The sequence below is a fragment of the Oryx dammah genome, unplaced genomic scaffold, assembly GCF_014754425.2.
Source record: "Oryx dammah isolate SB20612 unplaced genomic scaffold, SCBI_Odam_1.1 HiC_scaffold_29, whole genome shotgun sequence".
NCBI classification, from domain to species: Eukaryota; Metazoa; Chordata; class Mammalia; order Artiodactyla; family Bovidae; genus Oryx; species Oryx dammah.
In genome coordinates this window covers 94,851,573-94,863,878 of record NW_024070213.1, presented here as the reverse complement: position 1 = coordinate 94,863,878, position 12,306 = coordinate 94,851,573, and positions in this window count along the sequence as shown.

Below are 12,306 nucleotides of genomic sequence, written 5' to 3'. Positions count from 1 at the left end.
ATTATTTTACATGAAATTGAGACTGATGGGTTGGAAGATATTCAATTTGCTCAAGCTTGCCCACTTTGATGACCACAAGTCTAACACATAGCTAGCTTCCAAGAAGGTGGAATTTGTTTTTGTCCTTTCTTCTAACTCTTACCTCATATGTTCAATCCAGGACACTTTTCTCTTTCAGGAACATCCTCCACTCCACCTTCCACTGCAGATACTTCCTCTATCTGTTGTTACATTCACACTGAGATGCTCAGGTTTTGTGTTATACCTTTTCTGGGTAGGCACATGGAAAAGAGAGTTAGAATAATCAGGAGTGGATTGGTGGTGGGATTTCGGGCATCAGGAGAAAATCAGTATGTCTTCAAATCCTTTCACAAAAGCAATCCTTAATCTGCCATATATAAGGACCATCCTATGGGTTCCAGAAATAACAGAACCTTTATAGCTGTGTTAATAACTATTATATATTAAGAGCTTACCATGTAGTAGACACTTTGCATGAGTTACATCTAGCCCTCAAGCACCCATGCATGTTACTTTCCACTTTCACAGATGGAGAAATGGAGGCTCAGAAAGTTTAGGCAACTTTCAGAAGACCGCATAGCTAAGGAGCAGAGCTCAGATCTGCCTATTTCCTCAGAGTTCCTGACAATGCCTTCTAACTGCCTGGCGACTGGGAAGGAGGTTAGATAAATTTTCCAGGCTCCAGTTCCTGGCTGTACATTCCTCCTTTCCAAAATTTTCCAAGATGATGATCCTTGGAAAGCTTGCCTGAGAGCAAGGCTAGCTATATAATATGCAGGCCCAGTGCAAAATAAAAATGCACAACTCTTTGTTGAAAAATACTTAGGAATAAATCTACCCAAAGAAACAAAAGACCTATATATAGAAAACTATAAAACACTGATGAAAGAAATCAAAGATGACACAAATATATGGAGAAATATACCATGTTCATGGATTGGAAGAATCAATATAGTGAAAATGAGTATACTATCCAAAGTAATCTGTAGATTCAATGCAATCCCTATCAAGCTACCAACGGTATTTTTCAGAGAACCAGAACAAATAATTGCATAATTTGTATGGAAATACAGAAAACCTCAAATAGCCAAAGCAATCTTGAGAAAGAAGAATGGAACTGGAGGAATCAACCTGCCTGACTTCAGGCTCTACTACAAAGCAACAGTCATTAAGACAGTATGGTACTGGCGCAAAGACAGAAACATAGATCAATGGAACAAAATAGAAAGCCCAGAGATAAATCCACACATCTATGGACAACTTATCTTTGACAAAGGAGGCAAGAATATACAATGGAGAAAAGACAATCTTTTTAACAAGTGGTGTTGGGAAAACTGGTCAACCATGTGTAAAAGAATGAAACTAGAACACTTTCTAACACCATACACAAAAATAAACACAAAATGGATTAAAGATCTAAATGTAAGATCAGAAACTATAAAACTCCTAGAGGAAAACATAGGCAAAACCCTCTCTGATGTAAATCATAGCAGGATCCTCTATGACTCACCTCCCAGAGTAATGGAAATGAAAGCAAAAATAAGCAAATGGGGCCTAATTAAACTTAAAAGCTTTTGTACAATGAAGGAAACTATAAGCAAGGTGAAAAGACAGCCTTCAGAATGGGAGAAAATAATAGCAAATGAAGCAAATAACAAAGAATTAATCTCAAAAATATACGAGTAACTTCTGCAGCTCAATTCCAGAAAAATAAGCAACCCAATCAAAAAATGGGCCAAAGAACTAAACAGAGATTTCTCCAAAGAAGACATACAGATGGCTAACAAACACATGAAAAGATGCTCAATATCACTCATTATCAGAGAAATGCAAATCAAAACCACAATGAGGTACCATCTCATGCCAGTCGGAATGGTTGCTATCCAAAAGTCTACAAACAACAAATGCTGGACAGGGTGCAGAGAAAAGGGAACCCTCTTACACCGTTGGTGGGAAGGCAAACTAGTACAGCCACCAAGAACAGTGTGGAGATTCCTTAAAAAACTGGAAATAGAACTGCCATATGACCCAGCAATACCATTGCTGGGCATACACACTGAGGAAACTAGAACTGAAAGAGACATGTATACCTCAATGTTCATCACAGCACTGTTTATAATATCCAGGAGATGGTAGCAACCTAGATGTCCATCGGAAAATGAATGGATAAGAAAGCTGTGGCACATACACACAATGGAATATTACTCAGCTATTAAAAAGAATGCATTTGAGTTATTTCTAATGAAGTGGATGAAACTGGAGCCAATTATACAGAGTGAAGTAAGTCAGAAAGGAAAAACACCAATACAGTATATTAAGGCATATACATGGAATTTAGAAAGATGGTAACGGTGACCCTATATGATGTGAGAAAGCAACAGAGACACAGATGTAAAGAACAGACTTTTGGACTCTGTGGGAGAAGGCAAGGGTGGGATGATTTGGAAGAATAGCACTGAAACATGTATAATAGCATATGTGAAACAGATCGCCAGTCCAGGTTCAATGCATGAGACAGGGTGCTCAGGGCTGGTGCACTGGAATGACCCTGAGGGATGGGATGGGGAGGGAGTTTGGAGGGGGGTTCAGGACAGGAAACACATGTACACCCGTGGCAGATTCATGTCAATGTATGGCACAAACCACTACAGTATTGCAAAGTAATTAGCCTCCAGTTAAAATAAATTAAAAAAAAAAAAAGAAAAAGCAGTGGGGAGAACTATACTCAATATTTTGTAATAACCAATAAGGAGAAAAAACTGAAAAAGAATATATATAAAATATATATAACTGATATATAACTGAATCACTTTGCTATATACCTGAAACTAACACTACATTGTCAGTCAACTATACTTCAACTAAAAAAAAGAAAGTAAGATAGAGCAGGAGTAAAATGACATCAAAGGTATTAAAAGACTTTTTTTTTCCTTCTGTGGCTTTTTTCTTGGTTTGTTATGCTTTTTCTAAATTTTTATTTAATGTCATTCTAAGTAGAAAGATATTAAAATTTTAAATTATTTGCATGAATTTTATCATTCATTTTTATATCATGCAATGTCAGTTTTAAGCATAAATACAAGATCATATTCAGAATCATTGGAATGGCACAATTTATAATCTGTAGATTGTACATGCATATATCTGGAGGAAGGCAGGACAACCCACTCTAATATTCTTGCCTGGAGAATCCCCATGGACAGAGGAGCCTGGTGAGCTACAGCCCATAGGGTGACAGTTGGACGCGACTGAAGCGACTCAGCACGCACGCACATACTTACATATTTTGTTCTTATCAGAAGAATGGAAATGCTGCACTATGTTTACATCATGTCTGGATATATACACATTGTAGCCACACTCTCTACCTTTTGGCTGAGTAAAGAGGAACTGAAAGAAGGAACTATGTGTTGCTTATCTCTCCCTTTCCTCCTAAGTCATCATTTTTGGCAAAAGTGTTTGGCTAAAGCAGGAGAATAACATGAATGAAAAACGATGGGATTCTTAAATTGCTCATGCTTCTTTTAGAATCCCATTGCTTTTTTTTTTTTTTTTTCTGTTCAAAGCATGTTCTGGTTCAGGCTGAAAGTGTAGACTTGGGCTGTCAGCACCCTTGGATTACTTAGTTTTCATGTTACTTGTACTCACTTTCAGTCTTGCTGAACTTGCCTGTGTCATGGGTCCCTCAGAAGTCTATGCTTATGGGGCATGTTAAACACTATATGCAAATGAGGTGACAGACATGCTGCTTGTGGGTATCCTCTCTGCTCATGTGCATACTCCATTGCCCCACAGAGCCTTGTTTATAAAATATAAGTTCTAAAATAAAATTCTGGAGCACTGAAGCAAGTATAGAGCCCCTCAAGCGGTATAAGGTTGTATGCCCATGAATCTGGCCCTTCCTGGGAATTATTAATCTGGGTGTGGAAGGAGGAATGTTCTACAAGTCAAACTGTAAGCTTTCTTATGTCTTAGTTCCTTTAAACACTTACCAACCTTCTTCAGCAAGGATTCAAATCCCACTTGAAAATCTTCAACTCAGCCAGTCCTTTAGATGAGGAAGTGAAGTCTCGGGCCATTATCTCAGATGTTCAGAGGCAACTCTACTTGTTTCTGATCTCAGCAACTGTACTTGTCTTCCCAGTGGCCAATCTCCCACCCTACACTCTGGCAGCTTCAGACCCTGCCTGGTCTTGTCCATATTCACCTTTCTCACCCGCTCTGGGTCTGTAGTTTAGTATAGGTAATTTTAGTGTCAGTCTAGAATTTAGTATAATACTCAAGAGGAAATTTCAATGATAGAAAGATCAGTTACTTAAAATTCTCTATTCTTTGTTCTATGTGAGTTTTCTTTTTGTTTGTATTCAACATTCAACAGACCTTGACCAAGTAGCTCCTGCCTTGAATGAGCAAGAGCTCTTGGGGGTGGGGAGGGAGCACTAAGGTAGAGATGCTATGGTCACTGACTTCCAGACAGCCACGCTCTAGGCTTCTGAGCCTGGAACATTGTTACTAAATGTATCATTTAAATTAAGAAGTGTTCTAGGCATCTCCTTCTCTGGACTCTTTCCTATCCCAGAAGGGTGGTTTATGCATAAATGTAAGGGCAGGTGCACTAGGGTCATTTTCCCAGATCAGCCCTCCATTCCATTTTTGTTTTGTTTTCCTTCTATTTTTTTGTTCATGCTGCATGGCATGTGGGATCTTAGTTCCCTGACCAGGGTTGGAACCTGTGCACCCTGCAATGGAACCCAGTGTCTTAACCCCTGGATCACCAGCAAAGTCCCTTCATGCTCTCACTTTAAGGGGTGATGCTTTTAACACAAACTTTACTCTATATTCAAGTAAATAAAATATGCCCCTTAATCTTGACGGCGTGGCCAAAAATTTTCAAAACTCTCTAACTATGGTTTTCTAACTGATTTCCAGACTTAACCTCAAATAATTTATACAAGGTTTCTAGTGTCTGTGAAACAAAAATAAAACAAAGTCACTCAGTTGTGTCTGACTCTTTGTGACCCCATGGACTGTATAGTCCATGGAATTCTCCAGGCCGGAATACTGGAGTGGGTTGCCTTTCCCTTCTCCAGGGGATCTTCCCAACCCAGCAATTGAGCCCAGGTCTCCAGCATTGCAGGTTGATTCTTTACCAGCTGAGCCAAAAGGGAAGCCCCCTAGTGTCTGCGGCTTCTTCCATTTCCGTTAGCCCTTAATCAAGGACTTCACTGTATGGAACTTCTCTTGTCTTGCACTTTTAACTCCTCTTAAGAGCATTCTTGATTTCAATGCCAAGGGTGTAGGAGACTTTCTGTTTTAAACCCGAATTAGCAAAAACGTTTGGCTTGAATGATTGTAGAGATGTAGACATGCTTCAATATCACTGCTGACATGACAGTTCAGTTTTAAAGGTGGCGGGTTGGAAAATTATAGTTAAAAGAACACTCTCCTCTCCAAAGGGCTGGTGACAGACATAAGTGGTGGGAGAGGGAAGGAATCACTACTTATTTAAAATCATTTTTTTCTGTGACTTGGGAAATGGAATTATCATCAAGAGTTCTGCTTCACTGTGGCCAGCGTTCTATATTATATTAATTAGTCATTTACTTATTCAACAAAGAGTTTCTTAAGGGTTTACCATGTGTCAGTTACTGTGCTAAGCTTTGAGAACACAGCAGAGAAGACACAGCCCTTGCTGTCTCAGCAGTAATTATGATGTAAATATTATAAAGTGAAAGAAAAATACAGTTACCTGATTTTGAGGATTAGGGAAGACTTTTAAAATTTATTTTAAAAAAATTGAAGTATTGTTAATTTACAATGTCATGTTAGTTTTAGTTGTACAGCACAGTGATTCAGTTATGTGCATATACATATATATGTGTGTGTGTGTATGTGTGTGTGTGTGTATATATATATATATATATATATTGGAGAAGGCAATGGCACCCCACTCCAGTACTCTTGCCTGGAAAATCCCATGGATGGAGGAGCCTGGTAGGCTGCAGTCCATGGGGTCTCGAAGAGTCAGACACAACTGAGCGACTTCACTTTCACTTTTCACTTTCATGCGTTGGAGAAGGAAATGGCAACCCACTCCAGTGTTCTTGCCTGGAGAATCCCAGGGACAGGGGAGCCTGGTAGGCTGCCTTCTATGGGGTCGCACAGAGTCAGACACGACTGAAGCGACTTGGCAGCAGCAGCAACATGTAAATTTAATTAGCAGCGCGCACACACACACACACACAGGCACACACCTATTCTTTTTTTTTTTAAAAATAAAGATATAGTTAAGCATCTCAATCACTGGTTTTCAAATTTTAGAGAATCCTCTGATTCCATAGGTCTGAGACTAGCCAATAATTTGCATTTTTAAATGATAGGTAAGTCTAATGTAGAGGTCTTCAGAGTACTCTTCCAAAGATATTTAACATAGACACATACATGTGGACATGGAGGGGGAGGGGAAGGTGGGTCAAACTGGGAGATTAGGATTGACATATATACACTAATGTTTGTAAAATAGCTAGCTAGTGGGAAGCTGCTGTATGGCAGAGGGAGTTCAGATTGGTGCTCTGGGATGACCTGGAGAGGTGGGATATGGGTGGGAGGGAGGCTGAAGAGGGAAGGGATATATGTATACTTGTAGCTGATTCACTTCATTCACAGCAGAAACTAACACAACATCGTAAAGCAATTATACTCCATTTTTTTAAAAAGATATTTAACTAAGCTGCTTTATATTTTCCATTCGTGTTACTCCCAGGAAAAAAATGCAGCTTTTTGTTTCACGAAAACAAGCACAGTTTGATAACCGGCTGCAGAGAGAGCTATTCATCACTTTCATTTTTCTCCTATAAAGAGATTTGTGAAGTTTTGTCATGATGTTCAATCATTTGTTAGAAGAGACTGAGCTATCATGAGGTTCAAGACCCACCATTACTGCAGATTTGAACCATGTTAGGTAAACAAATATTTTTGTAAAACAGAATCTTGTATTTTTCTTGAGAATATGAAAATGGGCAATCAATGTGAATGCACATAAATATAATAAGAAGCACTATATGGATTAGTCCATTTTCACTTTAATAGAATATTTTATAGAATATTTTATTTAGAATATTTCCTTAGCTTAGTAATTATTTTTTAAAGATGTAGCTGTTTTGTAATATTTTAAGGACATATTTTTTTAAAACACTGAAGTTGACATTTTTGAATTTGCATTTTATTAGAACACAATCTAATTTCTAAATCCCAACCATGAAGGACTCAGCTGATAATTATAGTCTCAAAGGGGCTTCAAATCCACCTTAATGGTACTGTATCAACCAACCAACCAGAGGCCACACTTCAATTTTTAAATAACATAGTAAATAATTAAACAGCATATCAAATTATGTTTTGGATAACTGTCACAGCGTAATTTTTTTAAGCACTCTTAAAAAAATTGTAAATGGTTTATTAGAGGTACTTTTGAAGCCAAAAATGTTAATACATGTCATGTGGAAATCCTCAAAGGAACTTGTCATGAAACAAAGTATGAACTTGCTGCTGAAAAAGAAGATTAAACAAAAACTCTATCAATATGGCTATAATTGAAACATACGTACATGTATGTAGATGCAATAAATGTTGATGGTAGACACACTGATGATCTCACTTTCTCTCTTTGCATCAATTTTGCATGCGTTCATAAATGCCTTTGTTTAAACAATTTTTTATGATTGATTCCATTATACCTTGCTATGGCTGTGAATGAAAAATACACTTCTTGACTTTTAAAACACCAGGCCAGAAGCTACAGAAAAAAGTATCAGTCTTTATATCCAATATCCCATCTTTGTTGACACAAATTTCTTTGTCTTACAACTGAAAGAAATCTATTATTTTAGGATGATTATTAGAATGCTTGTTAACTGCATTTTTCCCTGAGATACGCTTGAGAAAAATTTTAAGGTGGTACTGGATTATTTCCTTCACAGATTCCTTATTCTGAGTTCCAAAGAACACTCTTAGTCAAAACCCAATATTTATGTGATGTAGATGCTATCACATTCTTTACAGTGGTGGTTCTTTCTTGATGTTTTTAAAAAACTGTTTTCCATTTACATGACTCCAATTCAGTTCTACATAATAAAATCATCTTTTGCTGAGAGGATATAATGGCAAAATTCCTATAATCACACAAGACTATACATTTTACATGGCATGCCTAATTGCATTTTTTAAGGAATAAAATGTTCTGGGGCTCAGATGAGAGAATGGCCCAAGGAATCCATAAAGAATTGAATCGAAAATGCTTAATCAGCTTCAAGTCTGTTCACCAGCATTGTAGTTCAACTGAAAAATAAACCCTAGTTGCAGGAATTTTAATTGATTATACCATTTCAATCAAAACAACTGCTGACCACCTCAGCTAAGTCACTCATTTGCCTGGACATGGAAGGCGGAGTTTAAAGCAAAAGGGTGGCAATAAACACTTCCCGGTTCAGTTTTCACTACTAGTTATGTGGCCTTGGGAAAAGCATGTCACATCTCTGGGCCTTTTATTTCCATAAAATGATAGAAATGACATTCAATAATCCCTAAGCTCTTCCCGGGCTGGAAAATTCAATAAGTCGTTTAAAGCAGTTGTTCTACCAGCATCATTAAAAGGCAACTCGGAAAGGACGGAATTGATGAAGGGTGTCTAAGACCTTGACCTACTGCTCCTTACACAAAATGACTGACTCATCCTCGGCCACCCAGCTGACTCCCTCAGGGCTGATGTCTTCACATCTTCTGGGAGGGGAGATGAGACCCAGTCTAAACTTTCTGAACCCAAAGGCAGCTGGTTTGAAACAACAGGGGAGACAGAGTCAGACCTCAGAATGTGCCAGTACAGCAGCTTCTTCTTCCTCCCTGTGAGCTCTGCAAAGATAGCAAAAGAGGAAGATACTGGGAGAGGTGGGGGGGGGGGGGGGGGTAAGGTTCCAATTACCATCTGCAAACATGCATATATCTGCAGGTGTCAGGGTCTGTGAATTCAAAATCTCCATAACCAACCAACCAACCAAAAGGAGAACATTTTCTCACATAACATGTGAAAACTATATTACACTTCCATTTCTTAGCCTGTCTGGATAGATACACACACACTCCAATTTAACAAGTCACAAGTTTCAGAATGTGACTGAGTATGTCTGTTGCAATAAATGTTACTCATAGAAATTTTAGGGCTAGGCTGGGTTTAAATTTCAGCCTTAATTCCATCCTGAAGAGTTATTGATATCAATATTTTCTGTAGTATATTAGTGTAGAGTCTAATTCTAAAACATTTCCTTATGTGAAATGAATATTTTATAGATACAACTCATTCTTCATTTCCTTTCTAAATGATTTTTGTCTTAGGATATCACAAGGCTTTTCACCATTCAGAGATTAACTATTCAGCACATTTGTTGTTCTTGCTGTTTAGTCGCTATGTTCAACTGTTTTACGACCCCATGGACTGTAGCTTGCCAGGCTCCTCTCCATGGGATTCTCCAGGCAAGAATACTGGAGTGGTTGCCATTTCCTTCTCCAGGGGATCTTCCCAACCCAGGGATCAAACCCACGTCTCCTGTGTCTCCTGCACTGCCGGCAGATTCTTCACCTGCTGAGTCATAGGTTTCCTTACGTACTTACAAAGGTAGTATTGAGATTGAAGATTCATACACAAATTGGTATGAAATATAACTTAGCACACTCAGATTTGATTAAACCTTATGAAAACGTTTTACTAAAATGGGAAGTCTACTGAGCTTGGACTGTCCATCCTAAGACTGACATTAAAATGTTATTTGGGGGTTCAGCTATTCCAGGTGTCATTAACAGTAACAGAAGGGGCTTTTTAGTGAAAGGAATCATTGAGGATGATTGAATGTACTACAATATGAGAACTCACTGTAAGTTAATGGTGTAACACATGATGAAATGTTGGACGTGGTATTAACATCCAGTTCCTCCTCTTTGGGGATTCGGTCATTTCTCTGCCTCATGTGGTCTGGGATCCCTTATCTGTCCATCTCCAGATTTTGTGTCTCCTAACACAGTTAGAACTGGACATGGAACAACAGACTGGTTGCAAATAGGAAAAGGAATACGTCAAGGCTATATATTGTCACCCTGCTTATTTAACTTCTATGCAGAGTACATCATGAGAAATGCTGGGCTGGAAGAAGCACAAGCTGGAATCAAGATTGCCAGGAGAAATATCAATAACCTCAGATATGCAGATGACACCACACTTATGGCAGAAAGGAAAGAGGAGCTAAAAAGCCTCTTGATGAAAGTGAAAGAGGAGAGTGAAAAAGTTGGCTTAAAGCTCAACATTCAGAAAACAAAGATCATGGCATCTGGTCCCATCACTTCATGGGAAATAGATGGGGAAACAGTAGCTGACTTTATTTTCTGGAGCTCCAAAATCATTGCAGATGGTGACTGCAGCCATGAAATTAAAAGACGCTTACTCCTTGGAAGGAAAGTTATGACCAACCTAGACAGTATATTCAAAAGCAGAGACATTACTTTGCCGTCAAAGGTCTGTCTAGTCAAGGCTATGGTTTTTCCAGTAGTCATGTATGGATGTGGGAGTTGGACTGTGAAGAAAGCTGAGCGTCAAAGAATTGATGCTTTTGAACTGTGGTGTTGGAAAAGACTCTTGAGAGTCCCTTGGACTGCAAGGAGATCCAACCAGTCCATTCTAAAGGAGATCAACCCTGGGATTTCTTTGAAAGGAATGATGCTAAAGCTAAAACTCCAGTACTTTGGCCACCTCATGCGAAGAGCTGACTCGTTGGAAAAGACTCTGATGCTGGGAGGGATTGGGGGCAGGAGGAGAAGGGGATGACAGAGGATGAGATGGCTGGATGGCATCACTGATTCAATGGACGTGAGTCTGAGTGAACTCCGGGAGTTGGTGATGGACAGGGAGGCCTGGCGTGCTGCGATTCATGGGGTTGCAAAGAGTCGGACATGACTGAGTGACTGAACTGAACTGAACTGAATGTTTGTCATCTGTGTTTCTGGTAATCATCCAGACTCATTGAAATGGTTAGTTTCCCTTTGCACATTAACTAGGGATAATTTCCAAATTCCATGGAATTTGCATCAGTGACTTCCACATCCCCATTTTCCTCTGGGAAACTTAGAAACACTGATTATTTCCTACAGGGAATGCTGTTAATGCCACATGTCGTTCCTGTTCTGCTTGTCCTGTTTATTGAGGTATTGTTTACATGAGAAACACTTAATGCACCTCTCTATTTGTTTCTTTGGTTGTTGTTGTCGTTTAGTCACTCAGTTGCGTCTGACTCTTTGCGACCCCATGGACTGCAGCCTGCCAAGCTCTTCTCTCCATGGAAGTCTCCAGGCAAGAATACTGGAGCAGGCTGCCATTTCCTTCTCCAGGGGATCTTCCCGACCCAGGGATCAAGCCTGTATCTCCTGCATTGCAGGCAGATTCTTTACCTCTGAGCCACCTGGGAAGCTCTTTCTTGTACAGGATTGCATTTTTCTGAACTGTTTTGTGAGGATAGAAGGGGTTAGGCATGCTTGAAATTTTGGCAAAATGAGAAAACTGTTTATGGTAAGTGACTTGAAAATTTCTCCTCTGTTATTCAGAATTTATGAAGTTTAAGATACTTTCTGGGTCTCCTCATCCTCCTTTATTTTTTCATTATAACTGTCATTTAGTATCTAATAGCGAACTAAAATGGACTGGAATGGGTGAATTTAACTCAGATGACCATTATATCTACTACTGCGGGCAGGAATCCCTCAGAAGAAATGGAGTAGCCATCATGGTCAACAAAAGATTCTGAAATGCAGTACTTGGATGTAATCTCAAAAATGACAGAATGATCTCTGTTCGTCTCCAAGGCAAATCATTCAATATCACAGTTATCCAAGTCTATGCCCCAACCAGTAACGCTAAAGAAACTGAAGTTGAACGGTTTTATGAAGATCTACAAGACCTTTTAGAACTAACACCCAAAAAAGATGTCCTTTTCATTATAGGGGACTGGTATGCTAAAGTAGGAAGTCAAGAAACACCTGGAGTAACAGGCAAATTTGGCCTTGGAATGCAGAATGAAGCAGGGCAAAGACTAATAGAGTTTTGCCAAGAAAATGCCCTGGTCATAGCAAACACCATTTTCCAACAACATAAGAGAAGACTCTATACAGGGACATCACCAGAGGGTCAACCCCGAAATCAGATTGATTATATTCTTTGCAGGCAAAGATGGAGAAGCTCTATACAGTCAA